Raw genomic sequence first — 18,584 nt, 5'->3', positions numbered from 1 at the left:
AAAATGTTGATTGTACTGACCAGAAATGTATTTTTATGAAAGCAAAATTTTATGATGCTGCTTGGTAGAGATGTATGTCAAGTGAAGACAAACGTCATGAGGGAATTCGAGAGAAATGAGCTTCACTGATATAGGTTTTTAACTTGGGCATAGGAATAGTTGATTATAACAACCTTGGTCTATATCTGGTACTTATGTATTAAGCCCTAAGATGTAAGGAAGAGTCAATGTTGATGTGACTCAAAAAAAGAAAAAAGGAGCTGTCACAAAATTACTACATGGTGTTTTATCCAACATGACTGATTTTGCAGTCATATGAATATGAACAGATGACAGATGAGAGTGCTGACCAGATAGTGGAAAGGGGAACAAATAGAAAGAGGAGATACAGACTTGGAACTAGGAACTTTGACAAAATGTAAGAAAATTAGACATTAAAAAGAAATCAGCACTATTATATATCAATTTACTCCATACAAATGTACAATAACAATCATCAAAACTCCAGAGATACTACAAAGTCCAAAATTTGAAGAAAGGTGTCATCATTTGCCATTAAAGAGAGGATGATGATTTTATGCATAGCAGTACTCCATAGTGGGCTTCTCTTGAACCTTGTAGAAGCTCAAGTGAAGCTCACAATGGAGTATTATTCCTACGAGTACATATGGGATGGTGCTGATACTATACAGAAATTCTGGATTGCATCTAGAAAAGGGTCACAATTGATTGGCATTCAATTATTCATCATAACACTCCAGTCTCTGGCCCACAAGTGTACTGGCTCCGCTATCTTTTTCTGTTGCTACTATAATGGCTTTTGTTTCTTGAAGCTGTTTGGTTTCATACCTCACCAACTCTCTTCATTCCTTGTCATTCTTGTAGTATCAACCTCTATGCCAAGTCCTTCATCCCAGAATACTGGCTCTCTAGAATCTTATTCCAGTTCAATACTTAGCTGCAGGTGTTGACAAGCAACAATTTAAGTGGAACATTAATAGCGTCAAGCTTACATGTCTTGAAGGGCCTGCAAAGGTCATGGGACTACTCCTTTTGCCAAACTCAGCAAATATAAAAAGTATATCCCTAATGCCTTTAGTACTTACAAGACAAAATGCTATACACCTGTCCAACAGAACATGCATATGAACATCATCAAAGAAACAGAATTCTTCACTGACTGGGAGTATGTGAAGGGAAGTGGAAAGAGACTGGGATTTCTATGACCCAACATTATACTTGTAGTAAAATTATTGAAGTGATGGTGAAATTTTAAGGATTTAGATTCATTTATTTCAGTAGATATCATAAGTATGCAAGAAGGTAATAAATGAATAATATGCATATGGTCCAACTAGACTTAACCAGGACTTCTGAAGCAGTTCATATTAGATATCTGGGGGTAAATATGAGCTAAGGGATCTGTAGGGGGTGAATTTAATCGCCTATCTTATTTGGCAGGCTAATACAGCAAATTTAAGGAAAAGTAAAAGAGATTATAAGGAAAGTGTGTTACAATTATTGAGGCTATTCAGGATTTCCTTAAACTTGCTTTACACAAAATTAAATTTGGGCAAATGCAACTTTCAGTATTTTATAGTAGAGCAATCAAAAGTGCTTTGGATAATAGTTTGCCTGTGTATAAAAACCACATTAAGAATTTCTTTTGATCCAAATATCTTCTAAACATGGAAATTCTTATATGGATTATTTCTCCATTTGAAGTTGAAGTGAAAAATTAGACACCTTTTTCAAAGAAGAATTTATTGAAAAGACTTTCTACCTCGAAAACTCTATGCTTACATGTAAAGGAAAAGGATATTACTTGTCGAGCAAAAAAGCTGTAGCAAAATATCACTAGCCTTGTGCAACTATTGAACCTACTTTACTTGCTTTTCTAAGTTCATATATGATGAAATCTGTGTTTAGTCATATGCTTTATTTACTAAGCAAACAGGGAAGTATTCTGAACATAGAAATGGAGATGTGCAGCTCAGACTCACAAACCTGCAACCCAATATTTGTGATCTCTGCCCAGCAACCTATCCTACCCATTTAAAAATAACTCAAGCATGAAAGGTGTGCTAGTATTTATAATTTACTGATTCTTTTATGTAAATTGAACTAAACACTGATTAGTTGTTTCGTAATTTATATTTGATTAATTTTTGCGGGGTGGATGAAAATTAAATTTTGCTACAAAAGGTGCATTAAGTAAAAAGTTTGAAGAGCTCTGGACAAAACAATTTAATACTGCAATAGACTAAGTAAATACATTTCATTCCAAGAGTATAAATTGTAATAGAGTGTACCATCCTAAATTCATTGGCTCAAGACTTGTTTTCTGGGAACCCCATCATGGTAATGCAACAACTTATCCTTGAAGGATAACATGTGAATGAGCAGAGGAAGAAGACTGGGTTTGTCACTACTGCTTAGCTGTACTCTAGCATCCTAGGCCAAGATATATCATCTCAAAACACTAAGTTTCTTCATTTGTCTTGACTTGAATAATAAAAACTGGCAAAAGGATCCATTCTCTTTCTATATGAATGAAAGACAGGCTGGGTAATGTACATAAGTAATGTAGTTGTGAAAGTAAAGAATCTTCATAAAATTAAATAATAAAAGTCGTTGGATTAACATTGTGATATTGCAGCACTGACTGAATGCAAAGTGGAAATCTAATGTTACAGACAGAGCCCTTAATTCAGTAATGTCTTTTTTCTGATGACAGGTTCTGCTTGAAGCATCACATCTCTCCTCCTCTAAACTGTAAACTAAGCTATTCTCGTATTTTGTGAACTCTGTACTTAATATTTGCCAAATGCAGATCATTAATTTCCATGGAATTTATTGCATCAAGTACTCTAATGAAACAAAAAGCAGTGGACAAAGTATCACAAGCTGCAAGTACAGCATGGTTCAAGTAGAGATGGATCAAAAATGATTTGGGAAAGTTAGGTTCAGCAGGTGAGCCATAACATACTAGAAACATTTAATAATCTACAAATTTTCCTACTTCATGCTTGCATGGAAAGAAAGATATTTTATAAAGTGAAGATGGTAATGGTAGTGATGATTTCAAATATTTCAATCTAAAATTCTGCATACATTATATATTTCTTTGAAAGAAATACAATTATCTATAAAATAAGTATGAAACTCAAATATTTGTAATTGTTAAAAATGAGAGACTAACACAATAGTTTCAGAAAAAATATCTAATTTATTTTTCTCAAAATTTAGAATATTACGGCCAACACCCAATAATCTAAGTTATGAAAATATTAGGTTTATTATCTCTGATAAGAAAAGAAGTTACATACAATCTTGCAGACTATCAAAACAATTTCAGTTATTTGACTGGAGAAAACAGGAAGACAATATGACTAAATCCATCACATGCATACATGTGAATGGAGAGATTTCAAATTTAAATATAGAATTTGTGTATTTTAAACATTAGAAGGCCTATGATCAAACACATTCCAGCTGACCATCCTTGCCCACCAACCCCTAAGTCATACATAAGGATAAATTATCTATTGAATGCTTTCTTTAGGGAGTAACTTGAAAGATTTTGGTTGCTATTTCCAGTGGATTGAAAGATCATACAGAACAGTGGTTCTCAATCAATTCCTTCTAACGGACAACTTTAATTTCTGTTTTCTTCAGGTGGACCCTCATACCCATTCAATGATTAAAAAATTCTACTATCTTTTTACGATTACATATTTGGAATTGTATGAAAAAAATTAAAATATTTTGTGTACTGTAGAAGAATAAGGAATTTATTGCTTATCAAAATCTTATATGAACCCTGGTTGAGAAACCACTGATATAGAAGATTCCTAGTCACTTTGAGAAGGATCTAATCCCAAGAAATTGGGGATAGGGATAATTGCATGAGAGTAATATTGGCTTTATACTTTCTAAAGTTAATGACTGGGTTGAAAATAGAGAGAAGGATGTAGACTGAGTAATGAACTGGATATAAGGTGTTTAGTAAAAGTGCTCTGAACACGAGACACAATAGAAAGGACTGACACCTAACCCCACATTAAGAGATTCATAGGGGCAGTGACCAATGTAACAGAGATAGAGGAATCAAAAAGTCATCCTGTAGGAGCAGCAGAATGAGTGATTGGAGGAGGATGTAGAAATGGTTGCTATTAATGAAATACTGGATATATGATAGGAGCTAGCTAGGATGTTAGCAGCAGACAAGATGTTGGATATAAAAAAGGAAGAGGAATAGGGAGTGGTATCAGTAGCAGAGAAGTGGGTGGATAAAAAAAAAATCAAAAAACTGTTCCAAAATTCATTTGTATGTCATGTTATATTGCGTTATAGAAATGAATGAAGAAAGACATAAATAATATACAACACACATACATGCCTATATAAAATAGAACATGTGTGTGTACCTATATATATACTTATATGAGTGCATATGTGTGTTTACATGTACAAATAATGATAGGTGGCAGTTTTAAGGAAGTGGAGAAGCTCTTATCTTTACTGTATTGAAACAAGGCTACATCAATGGTGTTAAAAGAATAAATTGTCCCCTACACACCCTGTTTGTCACCACCATCTTGATAAAAAGAAAAAAAATTAAAGCACACACACACACAAATTAAAAAGAAGCCTTTTAGATTTGATTTTGAACATTACACTTGATTACTTAGGCATCATTTTAAATAATTTTTGCCCTTTTTCAGGGATATATAATTATCTTGAAACTAGCTCTTACACTGGAAAGGGTATAAACAGGAAATGAAGATTTGGGTGTGAAATTGGAGATATTTCAGAAATTACTACAACTTGGTCTTCACTTGAGTATCTCAATTTCCTACATATAGAATATTCCAATTTAGAAATCTTGGCAACAGGGGTTTTAAAAACTGATCCCTGGCACTTGCATCAATTCATAAACATTAGTGAGGCTAGAAACTGTTGACGGAGGTGGGTAGGGTACATTAGTTTTGTTAGAATTCATTACAGGAAAGAGATTATGAAAAAGTATACATTTAAGATGTAAAAATAGAGGTAGGGAATGGAATGGAAAGAGAGAGAGAAAGGGAAAGAGAGAGAGAAAGAGAACGGAGAGAGAAAGAGGAGAGAGAGAAAGAGAAAGGAGAGAGAAAGAGAAGGGGGGAGAGAGAGAAGGAGGGAGAGAGAGAGAAGGAGGGAGAGAGAGAGAGGAGGGAGAGAGAAGGAGGGAGAGAGAGAGGAGGGAGAGAGAGAGAAGGAGGGAGAGAGAGAGAGGAGGGAGAGAGAGAGAGAGAAGGAGGGAGAGAGAGAGAGAAGGAGGGAGAGAGAGAGAGAAGGAGGGAGAGAGAGAGAGAGAAGGAGGGAGAGAGAGAGAGAAGGAGGGAGAGAGAGAGAGAAGGAGGGAGAGAGAGAGAGAAGGAGGGAGAGAGAGAGAGAAGGAGGGAGAGAGAGAGAGAAGGAGGGAGAGAGAGAGAGAAGGAGGGAGAGAGAGAGAGAAGGAGGGAGAGAGAGAGAGAAATCATCAATATTTTGTCCTTTGTTATCTCCTTTGTGAAATTTAAGATATATCAAAATATTGATTTCTAACATTGGCCAATGGCCACACATGTTAGTGGGGAATATTAGTTTATCAAATTATCAACCCATTTAACATCTTATCAATCCCAGAAGACTGTAAGACCAAGTCAACTTCAGCCGGATTTACACTCAGAATGTGTAAAGGAGTGTCGCTACATACCAAAATGAATTAAATTGGGCGCTCTCCCATTATTGCCATTTACCACTCTGTTTAGTTAAAACATTATCAGAAATATCTCTAAAAATATAGAATTCTATGTTAACTGCATTCTTGCTTGGAAAACGATCTAAATATTTTTCATTTTTATAAACCTTTTGATACTAGTTCAGTCCTATAATACAAAACAGCATGCTTTAAAAGTGTTCATATTTAACTTAAAATTCCTTCATTATAAGCTATGTAAGAAGTTATTATTAAATGATATTACAAAAACCAATGATGAATCAACAAGAGAGCATCTTCATGGTCACCTGACTTGCTAGAAATAGGAACCAAATGTCCATCAAATTACACCATAACATCCTGAAAAGGAGGGACATATTAGATAATGTACCCTTAGAAATGCAATGATTGAGATAAGAACAATAAGGCCAGAGCAAAGCTTATTTAGGGCTGACAAAATGTTGACCAATTGAAAAAGCTATTTTACTAAATTTCTCCAAATTCTTAATTATTTTTTAGAACTAACTGAAACACTTACAGCGTTTTTCAACACTTACCTTAAAAATAATACACACAATCTGAATGAGATGCCTGTTTGTCACACGGTTAACTCCTAGGTGCTGCCAGTTTTCGTTTTTAGTAGGATGGACTGGAGTAACATAAAATGAATTGACCTGCTCAAGGATGCAACAGGCTACCTAGTCCAAGAATCAAATTGATGACCTAAACAATTGTGCGCTTCACCAATAAACCACACAACTTCACATAATTAGGAAAGGGTTAAATATCTAGTTTATGTCCACTTACTTTTGATTCTCACTTAATTCTATAGAAAACTGTCACTTTTTTTTCTTTTTCTACCACTTGAAAGTATACAACAGAGTTTACACTTGACTGAATTGCTAGCTGTGCAGGAATACAGTGAGAGAAGTCTAAGTCTATTTGAACAACACCAGATCAATATCAGATGATTGAACAAAATCTGGTTTCACCAGAAAGCTGCAGTCATAATTAGTGAGGTGGAACAAAAGCACTTTTACAAAACAATTGATGTCAATGCCTGAATTTTAACTTCGAAAATTTTGGACTCTAGGTAATTATAGCAATGTCTAGGCATTGTTCACCCAAATTAGCTGGACTAAAATCAATTATTATTATTATTTAGTGATTTTATTTTTCATTACATGCTTTCACTACACAACCAAGCACAGCTCTGTAGTCCTTGGGAGTGTGCAGTGTTTTGTTTCAGTTTTTATCATGTTATTTTGTATTGACACTCTCTATACAATAATCTATGTGCAGAAGCTGGTAATGTTCTTTTTTCGATGATTATATTTGTAAGTTTTGTGGTTTGGTCATGTGTTTGTATGTTTTTTAATCATTCCCATGGCACCTACTATCATAGGGATTGATCTGCCTTCAGTCGCTACATTTAGGTTACTTTATTTCCAGTCTATAATATCAGGATAATTTCTCCATTTTACTGAGAGATATATTAAGTCTGCTGAGACTGATATGTCATTTATGAAGCACTTTCTTTTCTAATAGTTGGTTAGCATTGATCTCCCTAACAGTGTGGATCAGAATGATCATTCTCAGCAACCCTTTTGCATGTGTTTATACCATCTCCTTAATCTATTTCATAATGACTCTAGATATATTCTCTTTTAACTGAAACTGAGCAACCAGACACAATGTGCATAATTCTGCAGATACTTAATATATTCCTCTTTATTACATGTTATTGGTGATTTCTGGTGAGAAGGCTTTGATTCTGTGCCACAGTCAAGACTTCTTTAGTCTCAACTTTCAGTTCTGTATTTCTCAGCCTGTGATTTTTCTTTGTCTTAATTGCACTTTATTCAGTTTATTCAAGGTATTGATTATGTAGGGGCTTTTCTTGCATTTGTTTTAGAATGGCATTCTGTAGTCCTACTTTTAGCCTAGTTTAGTACAATAGCGATTCGTCGTCGTCATCGTCCTCATCGTCATCATCATCATCATTATTATTTTGTTTGCCATTCTGTAAAGTCATGGAAATTTGAAATAGTGTTTGTAATCTTTTTGGCCTTAAGGCCCTGTGCTTTCATTTTATTGGTACCCTTGCCTTTCTGAGACTGTCTGGACTGCACCGATAGTATTTTTGTTTAGAACACCCCCCCCCACCACTCAATTTTGCAGGGGGTGTGCATTAATATTTTTTTAATCTTAACAACTTGCGGAAAAGCTAAGCTTGCTATTTTCGTTATTCATTTAAAGATGGCGGATAAAGACGCCATCATAATGCTCAACAATGGGACACATTCCTTGTCAGAAAAGAATGAGAACACAGACATAGCATGGCCAAATACTGTATAGGAGTTAAATCATGTCCGGTAGAAAATGCTCCTGAGAGCAAAATACAAAAATGCCTTGGGCACGTGTGGGAACAGACAACCCACATCACCCAAGGAAAGAAGACTCCTACACCTACACCCACTCCCAAACCAAGACAAAGAAGGAGTCTACCCCCAGTTGCCATGGAAAAGCAAGCTTCTCCTGAACACTCTACCTCCCAAACCAACATCAACTGCAGTTTGGGTCAGAAGAAGAAGAAGCCAGGTGGCATTCCATGACCACTTTGAGGAATGAAAACTTCTTAATCCCCAGCTAATGCAGCCAATGCCTTGCTAAGGTTAGGGTGTTGCATATGCTGCCAGAAATATCCACCACCTGGTTAGTGGTGGCCATCTTGGCAGGTTTAGAAGAAGACGAAGTGACAATATTGGAGATGAAGAAAATACTTAAGCAAAACTGGTCAGGTATAGGTATGGAATTGACCTTACAATGTAAGCAAGACCATATCAACCAGCTGCCTAATTTAATCGATCTCCTGGATGGTACTCACCTGTCAGTGTCAGTGGAGGGTAGAATGTCAAAGAGGCCACATATGTGGATCTGTGACTCACTTAATGGCTTTCTGCCCTAAAACAAGAAAAACTAAACTCCCACTACTGCCAACACTACAAACACCACAAATGCAAAATCATTAAGAAGGACTCAAGACTCCTACACCCACTCTCAAACTAAGACAAAGAAGGAGTCTACCCCCAGTTGCCACGGAAAAGCAAGCTTCTCCTGACCGTTCTACCTCCCAAACTAACATCAACTGCAATAACATGAAGAAAGAAGAGCTGAATGAACAATAGATCACAGTGACAAAAGTGGGTAGGAGAAAGAGGAGGAGAGTGCATAGCTCTACTCCAAGAACTCAACAAAAATATATACATAAACAACTGCAACACAATTCACAACCACTCCAACAAAAACTTCAAAAACAGCATGAAATCACAGAAACTCAGAAACAACCAATTACAGTACTTCAATAATAAGAATATTCATGAGACTGTAGATGAAATGTATCCATCAATTTCACTGTTGTGAACAAGTGCAACTTTGAATTGATGGATTTTTTAAAGTCAAAACAAAAACCAAATACAATTTGAAGATTTCATCCTCAAAACCTCAAGGGACAGACTATTAATTAAAATGTCATCAGATGTTTATAAAACAATAAGAGAAAAATTCCAATGTAGTGTGGGGATTTTTAAAAAATCAGTTGATAAAAGGCTGTTGGAAGGGCTTTTAAAAAAATTTTCACCAGTAGAGAAGTCTGAAACTTCTGGGCTTCTCAAAAATCAAGGTGAGTGAGCTACTCATTTTCTATCTCCAACAAGCATGACTGTGCTGAGAATGGGGTGTGTGAATGTGCATGGCCTGGGATCAGTTTGGAAGCAACGTCACTTGCTCAATGATCTCAGGTCACATAATTTAGATGTGACTGCCTTTAGCGAAACAATGATCTCCGGAAAATATGCTCTATCATCCATTTTCAAGGACTACAAAGTATCCACATCTTGTGGAATTGCGACTTGGCACCTGGAGAGGCAGATCGATGCCATTGGACCACAGTATTGGAAGCTGGACTGATGGACCAGTTAAACTGCTCGGGGTATGGTTTGGTCCCGACCTCCAGGATGAGGCTATGAACAGGGTTGCCTGTCTTACCTAGAAATGGGCAGAGATGTTCTCCCTGAACAGTTGTGCTGAGGTGGTGAATGCCAACATTGCTTGTCATTATTTATCATCCGATCGTTGTGCCTTGCCCCAGCTACTGTTTGATTAGGTTGGAACATATCCCGATTATTTTCTTGTGGAAGGGACATGTTCTAATGGTCAGGTAGTCATTCTGCTGCCAACTCTCTCTGCATGGTAGCTTAGACATGCCATGACTTTTGATACGCTGACATGCACTCAGGTTGCGCCACCTGCAACAATTTCTAGAAGGTGAACGTGCACGGGCTCCATTTGTGAGACACACCTTTCCACAACTCATCTCTTTGAATGAGTAAAGGATAGACCGAGACTGGGTGCTGGGAACCTAGAATTTCATCAAGCACTCACTGTATTTTACAAGTTGGACAATAGGATCGGTGGATGTTCCACTTTAGCTATATGCAGAGGATTAGTAGTGGGGGAAGTGTGACGACATCCTCGGGGAAACCCTATGCATCAACGAAGACAAACTGGTAAGTCTATTTCGGAGGACTTTCCGGTTGGGGACTACTACAAATAATTTCCAAATGTCTTTGGCCTGGCAGTGCTACAGGCTCGAGATAAACTCTACAGGTTCATTTCCCCTGCATGTCCACTCACCACTGTATCAGGGTTCACTGTATAACGTTCCTGTTCCTCATCCTTAACAGTCCCATCACCATTTCCCTGTTTCTCCTGTCTATTCTTCTCTCTGCTTTCAACTCCTACTTCTCTGTTTTCAACTTCAACCATCCTTTATAGCCCATCTGCAGGGTCTCTCAGACTCTCACTAATCCAAGATATTTTTACTCTAATTAAGTAACCCTTTCTCCTAATCACTCTCACTTGGTTCATTAGTTTATTTTCTGACATTGGGCACATGCCCATTTCCATCCAAAATTTCAAGGTACATCGGCCTACTCCGCGACTTCTTTCCAGCCTTGCTCTTTCATGACATTCAATAAAAGTATCGTACTCTTCCTTCGTCCACTTATGTCTGTTTTTGCACACACCGTGTATGTGATCTGTTGTGACATAACGACTGTCTGAGGCCAGATTACTGCCCCTGATGCGGGTGGTTTCAGATGTGCTGGGCAGAAAAGCTTCACCATGATCGACTATAGCTCCATTCTCAACCTTTTCGTTGTTGTGTTGCATCATGATTTCGTTAGTCATTCATGGGGTTCCCATGAGAGTTGTTATTGAGATCTCACCTCTGTCTTCCTCTCTTTATTTGTATATACATGTGCACATGTATGTACATACACACATATATATATATATAAAAATAACGTGCTTGCATTGAGTCACTTCCATAACCACAGTCATTATTATTATCACCATTATCTAACCTATAGCATTTAAAAATACCAATAATAATATGGGACCTGGTATATTGCAGCAGATCTTCGTAACTATTTATCAAATACTCGGCAAGTGTTCTCCTTTCATTCCTTATACAATGGTCTATGCTAATTAGTCCTCTGCCACCATTCTTTCTTTTCATATACAGTCTCTTTACAGTTGCAGTTAACACTTAATACTATCTTTTGCGCTCCCTGCATGAGTGGTAATCCAGGGATCATTCTCAACTAATTTTTAGTTCCTTTACTGGTCATTTCAAGGTAACTTTTCCACCAATCACCATCTCTTGTATGCTATTTTTGTTTTTGTATCTTAAGCACCTCGAGCTCATAGATAGAAATTAGCCTTTATTTGTTTTTGAAGTTTTATTTCCAAGAATATGTTTTTTTTGTTCTCTATTTAAAATGAGACACATTACATTTTATATTCATTGTTATTATTATGTGTCTCTTAATTTGTTTAAACACTGTGTGCTCTACATTGTCTTGTTCATGTACGAGATGTACAGGTGCATGTTTGAATTATATAAACATTACATTTATGTATATTTGTGTAGAGATTAGATTGCATATATGACTAATATTTGTACTGACAGTGTTTTTCTGTAGCGACACCGCATTCTCGCATATTGCTTCAATTCATGTATAGGTAAGTTGCATCACCGCATGTTGTTTATATGATTACACGTTTGTTTTTCTGCGACAACATGCCAAACAGCACCTATATTTCATATATGAGACAAACATTTTGATATCGTGTTCTGATTTACATTAGGGACCAATTTTATTTCATATTTTTGCTGTTTCTTAAATCTTGTTTGCTGATGATCACAGATTTAATCCAACTTTGCAAGGAGCTTGCTTGTACACGCCCGTCATGTTTAGCGAATAACAAACATGACGGATGTGTATGAGTGAGCTCCTTGCTAAGTTGGATCAAATTATTATTATTATCATTTAGATAATGCTAATATAAAAAATTCAATAAGTGAAGTTGATATTTAGTTCGAACTTGTAAAGTTAGTGGCTAAAGCTAAGAATGGATATCTACAGATCAATGTTCACAGAGGAGAAAATACAAAACATAAGTGGGGAGAGCACCAAAGGCCTCAGTTAAATACTTAGAAGAGTGAACTCCACCAAGTGACATGTTAGTCCTACCACCCAAGGACCAGAGGTGTTGGCATTAAACCAGGTGGTGTATTAGGCTTACTACCCAATGAACAGCTTTGCAGATGAAATAGTGAAAGATTGAGTTGAGTCATAAAGTGTTGTATCTCCAACATACAGGGGTTGGACAAAATAATGGAAACCCCTTAAAATTTCAAACAAATTAATTTTAATATGGGGTACGACCGCCTTTGGCAGTAATTACAGCTTGAATTCTATGAGGTACAGACTTGTACAAAGTTTGAATTGTTTCCAAAAGAATTTTTGTCCATTCTTCAGCTAAAACAGTCTCCAGATCTTGTAGTGATGATGGTGGAGGATATTGGCTCCTTACTTGTTTTTCTAAAATGCACCATAAATGTTCAATAATACTGAAATCTGGGGACTGTGATGGCCAGATAAGATATTTAATTCACTAGAATGTTCCTCGTGCCATTCAGTAACAACTTTAGCTGTGTCAATTGGTACATTATCATCCTGAAAGATTGTGTTTCTCTCTGGAAACACTTCCACAACTATAGGATGAATTTGATCAGATAAAATGCTTAAATAGTCTCGACTATTAATTCTGCCATGAAGGGAAACCACTGGGCGGTCGGATTTTCAAGATATAGCCCCTCCACCACCCCAGATCATCACAGATCCTCCTCCATGTTTAACAGTTGAAAGAAGGCAGTCTGGGTCAAATGCTTCTTTTGACTGTTTCCACACGTATACTTGGCCAGTGGTCGGAAATAAGGTAAAGGAAGACTGGTTGAAGAAAATAACATTTTCCCACTACTCTAGGGATCAATTCTGTAGGTTTTTACTCCACTCTAAACACTTCGCAACATTTGTTTTTGAAAGTAGTAGTTTTCTGATTGCAGCCCTCCCATGAAATCCGGCTTTGTGCAGCTCCCGGCAAACAGTTTTTGTGGAAACTGGGTTCTTGAGGTGGTCATTAAGCTCTGCAGTAATTTTGTGAGCTGTACTTTTGTGATCCTTTCTAACAATTCATGTAAGAGTCTGACAGCTTCTATCTGAAAGTTTTGGTTTTCTTCTAGAGTTTTGTTTTGATGAAGAGGCTTTTTCCCTCTTTCTCAAAAGCTGTCATTACTTTCAAGACAGTACTTCTGATACACCAAACATTTTGGCTGTTTTCATTACGCTAGCACCTGCTATACAAGCACCAACAATTTGACCGCTTTGAAAGTCTGACAGATCTATCATTTTAATGAACTTTAATTACCTTTTTCTGATATCTGAAAAGAAACAGCAATTTTAGCAAAACACATTAAGCAACACTAATAATAAATCAAAAAACATTAAAAAAAAATAAGCTTTTGACGATTTTATAGATATTTCAAAATTATGATGCTAGGTGTTTCCATTATTTTGTCCAACCCCTGTATAACAACATGGGAGGGAAAGAATGTAAAACATTTATGATGATGAAGGAATAAGTAAAATTAATCAGAAAAATTAATAATAAAGCTATTTTAGTTTATATAATTTTATTTTGATTCCATTTCAAATTTCAGTTCTAAATTACATCTTTATATTGTCTACCACTAGTATGGGGTAATAAAATTCACTCAAATTTTTATCAATTTAAAATTTCAATAAAGCACTCGAACAGGTATGCATGCACAAACATATTTGAATTAAAATGCCTGTCTCAGGTTTCTGGGCAACACTGTTTAGGTACTTCCCTTAATAGTGAGTAAACATGGTGTAGAAATCTCAATCACTACCATTACAGTTTTGGACATGAAAATATATTTACACTAAAATGCAATTCTATTAAATGTGCAACTATCTGATGACATCAGTTTCTCCAAACTACAACACAGTCTTCTATAATTACATACAGGCAATTATTACATGTTATTGACCAATTTCCTGAGCATCTGGTAAAATAATTTGTTGGAAATAAATAGCAAGCAACTGAGATTAAATATCCTTTAGATTGTGATTTACTTCCCTGGGTGAAAACTATTCTGTTTTAATTCCACAGTAAGTTCACAAAGAAGAATTCTGGTAAAGGTTTAAACATTTGGAAACCATATAGCATTCAGAACTAACTTCACATATAACCCTGAATTCAATGTAAAAAGGAAAAAGCTAAACTGAAAAACAGGAAACACTGAGTTATTGAAATTATACCATTTCTATGGGAAGGAAGAGAGTGTTTTTTATTTAAAAATAAAACAAATCTTTTGGCAATGGATGGACTGTGTGTGCACACACACATGCACGAGCGCTACTGTAAGGAATTTTGAGAAGTCTGCATACTGGTCTATACTCTACTTAATATAGATTTTATTGACCACTTTGATTAATTGTTTGTGAACTCATGCATACAAACATAACACACACATATATTCTTTTCATCCTCAGTCAGTAACCTTGTATGACCATGGCCATACAAAGATATTAGCTTCAAGGGTCAATCAGATCAACCCTTGTATCTATATCAGAATCTGGTTCTTACTTAATCAATTCTTATTTGCTGAACCAAAATATAAACCCAAGGCGTCAATTGTTAAGTAGTGTAAATGGAAACAAATTTTGCTTCGAGGTACTAAATCTCATATACTATGAATCTCCAGTTGCGGGCATGTGTGTGCATACACACACACACACACACACACACACATGCTGTCTGTTTTATGTTTAACTATAAACAAAAACACTCAAATATTAATCACTCAATACATTAAAGTAGGTGCAAAGATGGCTGTGTGGTAAAAACATTGCTTCCCAACCACATAGTTTTGGGTTCAATCCCACTGCATGGCACCAGGAGGGAGTGTCTTCTACTATAGCCACAGCCCAATCAAAGCCTTGCAAGTGGATTTGGTACGTAAAATCTGAATCCCATTGTACATATGTGAGTGCATGTGTATGTGTGTGAAAGAGAGTGCATTAGTTTCCTTGTCTTCACATGCTAGTTGTAAATGAATGCTATCATCAAGCAAATAGTGTTCATTTCTAATCTTCCAAGAAAACACGTCTTGTCATGGAAGAATATTGTAAACAAAGTGAGGACTGGCAACAGCCATAGAAAATTTACTTGACTTTACTTGACAATCTGATGAAAGCAAATGAAATGAAACTCCAAGTCTATGTCAACATTTATATATCTCTATCCATACTGTTACTCTCTATTCCTCTTTCCATGTACTGCCACCTATCACACCCTCCTCCCTGACCTACTGTTATTTTTCTTTAGCTCACCCCTAAATTGAAATTCACTATGGACCATGCCTTCACTCATGCTTGCCCATTCACTGCATTCACTTCTATCGTCTGTCATACTCCTTCCACACACTTGTGAAGCTACCCAGCCCTTATTGATTCTCTGTTCCAATCTATTTTCATCTACCTCCTTTTACCCAATGGGTGCATCCAGACACCTCATCTCCAGTTTTTCACCTTTCCTGCAGAGGTATACATGTATCTCCTCTACAGCAAGGCACCTTTCCCTGTCTTTCTACCAAAATTTAGCCTCTCAACACCCAGCACAAAGCCACCTCCCTCAGTACCGTATACCCACTCTTGTCTTAGTAGCTACTCGATCTCATTAGTACTGGTACAAAAAGCATGCAGTACACTTTGTAAAGTAATTGGCATTAAGAAGGGAATCCAGCAGAGAAAACTATGCCAAAGAAGACACTGGAGTTCAACTAAGTTCTCTAGTTTATTAGATCCTGTTGAACCAGCCAACCCTTGCCAGCATGGAAAATGGGTGCATGATGATGATGATGATATACATCGAATGTACACACAGCAAAAATAACACCAGCACCACCATCCTCACAACCATCACTACCCCAACCAAAAACACCAACGCACTCACAAGCACACGTAGCCCCCAAAAGAAAGCTCACAGTCACCAATATAGAAACACCCAATTACATGTGAGGAGAGCCAACAAAAATTTGATGGCTCTCATAGCCACAACAAGGAGATAGGTGTAATTTATGACACCAGTACTCTCAGGGTTCTGGATTACTTAATGCTAATTCAGCCACCTTTCAAAGAGTACAAAGACATTCAGAGGGATTTCCCGCACGATGTGGGAAGGCCAAATGTCTGTACCATGATGAGGCTTTTAGCCGGTTTCTCAGAGGAACCACAAGATCCAGAGCCTGGGTCACTGGACTGCCAACAGAGCCCCAGGAAGGTAAGTAACCCTTCTTTTTTCTTTTCCTCAACCCTTTCGAGCCGTCATGGCGACTGTCAGAGCTGGCTGCACAAATGTTCATGGCCTGAGGTCACCCTCAAAGCAAGGTCACTTGCTGAATGACCACAGGTTGCTTGGTTTGGATGTGATAAAAGCGAGTGAGACCAGGATTTCTGACACATGATCTTGCATCCATTTTTGACAATTATGAGATTTATGCATCTCTTAATTGGCCCGGAATAGGAGGCAGGGTGGCAGTACTGTTTAGGAAAGACCTAGATCTCGAAGTTTGGGTGATTCTCCTGGACCTGGGGGGTAAATTGGTGGCTGTGTACGTGAACGACAGTGAAGGTGGTGCCTTTAGACTAGTCACTGTTTATGCCCCCATGGAAGCGGGGCAGCCAGATTTCTTCAGATGTTTGGAGGCTTTCCTTGGGACATCATCATCGTTTAACGCCTGCTTTCCATGCTGGCATGGGCTGGATGGTTTGACTAAAGACTGGTGAGCCAGAGGCTGCACCAGGCTCAATCTGATCTGGCAAAGTTTCTACAGCTGGATGCCCTTCCTTACGCCAGCCACTCCGAGAGTGTAGTAGGTGCGTTTACGTGCCACCAGCATGAGGGCCAGTCAGGCGGTTCTGGCAATGACCAGACTCAAAAGGTATTTTTACATGCTACCTGCACGGGAGCCAGTCTGGCAGCACTGGCAACGACCATGCTCGAATGATGTTTTTCACATTCCACTGGCACATATCCACGGTAAGGCCACGCTTGCAACGCTCATGCTCGAATGATGCTTTTGAGGTATTTTTACGTGCTACCTGCACGGGAGCCAGTCTGGTAGCACTGGCGACGACCACACTCAAATGTTGTTTTCCACATTCCACTGGCACATGTGCCAATAAGGCGATGCTGGCAACGATCACACTTGAATGGTGCTTTTCATGTGTCACCGGCACAGGAGCCAATCCATGGCCCTGGCAATGATCATGCTAGGATGTGCTTTTAACATTCTACTGGCACGAGTGCCAATCAGGCAGTACTGTCATCAGCCATGTCAGCAATTTTGATTTCACTTACCTCAATAGGTCTTCATAAGCAAGGTTTATTGTCCAATGAATGAGGGGTATTCATTCATAAGTGGGCTGGCTACACCTACTGGCATAGGCCATGGGCTATGGTCTCACTTGGCTTGTTGGGTTTTCTCAAGCACAGCTTATCTCCAAAGGTCTCAGTCACTAGTCATTGCCTCAGTAAGACCCAATGTTTGACGGTAGTGCTTCACCACCACATCACAGGTTTTCTTGGGTCTACCTCTTCCACAAGTTTCAACTGCTAGGGTGTGACACTTTTTCATACAGCTGTCCTCATTCATTCGCAACACATGACCATACCAGCACACCACATCTGATGCTTCTTAAATCCAACTTTTCTCTGTCGTCTATGCACACTGACATTACACATCCAGAGGAGCATACTGGCTTCATTCCTTGCAAGCTTACGCATGTCCTCAGCAGTCACGGCCAATGTTTCACTGCCATGTAGCGTGGCATCAGAGGTAGGAGCTCTTTGAACTTTGCCCAGGCTATTCTTATTCTAGCAGCCACACTTTCAGCACACCCACCCCCACTACTAACTTGGTCACCCAGATAGCGGAAGCTATCAACTACCTCTAGTATTTCTCCCTGGAATGTGACAGAAGTTGTTCTCTGCACATTTTCAGTGTTTACAGCACCTGAGCATTTGCCACATACAAAAGCTATCTTGCTAGTTAGCCTCCCTTTGATATTGCTGCACCTCTTATGTGTCCATAGCTTACACTGGGTACATCTTATGGAGTTTCTACCTACGCCTTTTCTACAGATCGAGCAGAGTCATCTACTTGAAGGTATTTGTGGTTTGTTTGCCTTCCTACTCTTATTAAGACTTTGGTTTTAGCTAGGTTGACTCTAAGGCCCTTCGATTCTAATCCTTGCTTCCGCACTTGAAACTTTTCCTCTAGTTCTGATAGTGACTTAGTAATTAGAGCAAGATCATCAGCATAGAGGAGCTCCCAGGGGCATTTTGA

This window comes from Octopus bimaculoides, chromosome 4 (genome assembly GCF_046866305.1).
Source record: "Octopus bimaculoides isolate indiv1 chromosome 4, ASM4686630v1, whole genome shotgun sequence".
NCBI lineage: Eukaryota > Metazoa > Mollusca > Cephalopoda > Octopoda > Octopodidae > Octopus > Octopus bimaculoides.
This window is presented reverse-complemented; position numbering follows the sequence as displayed.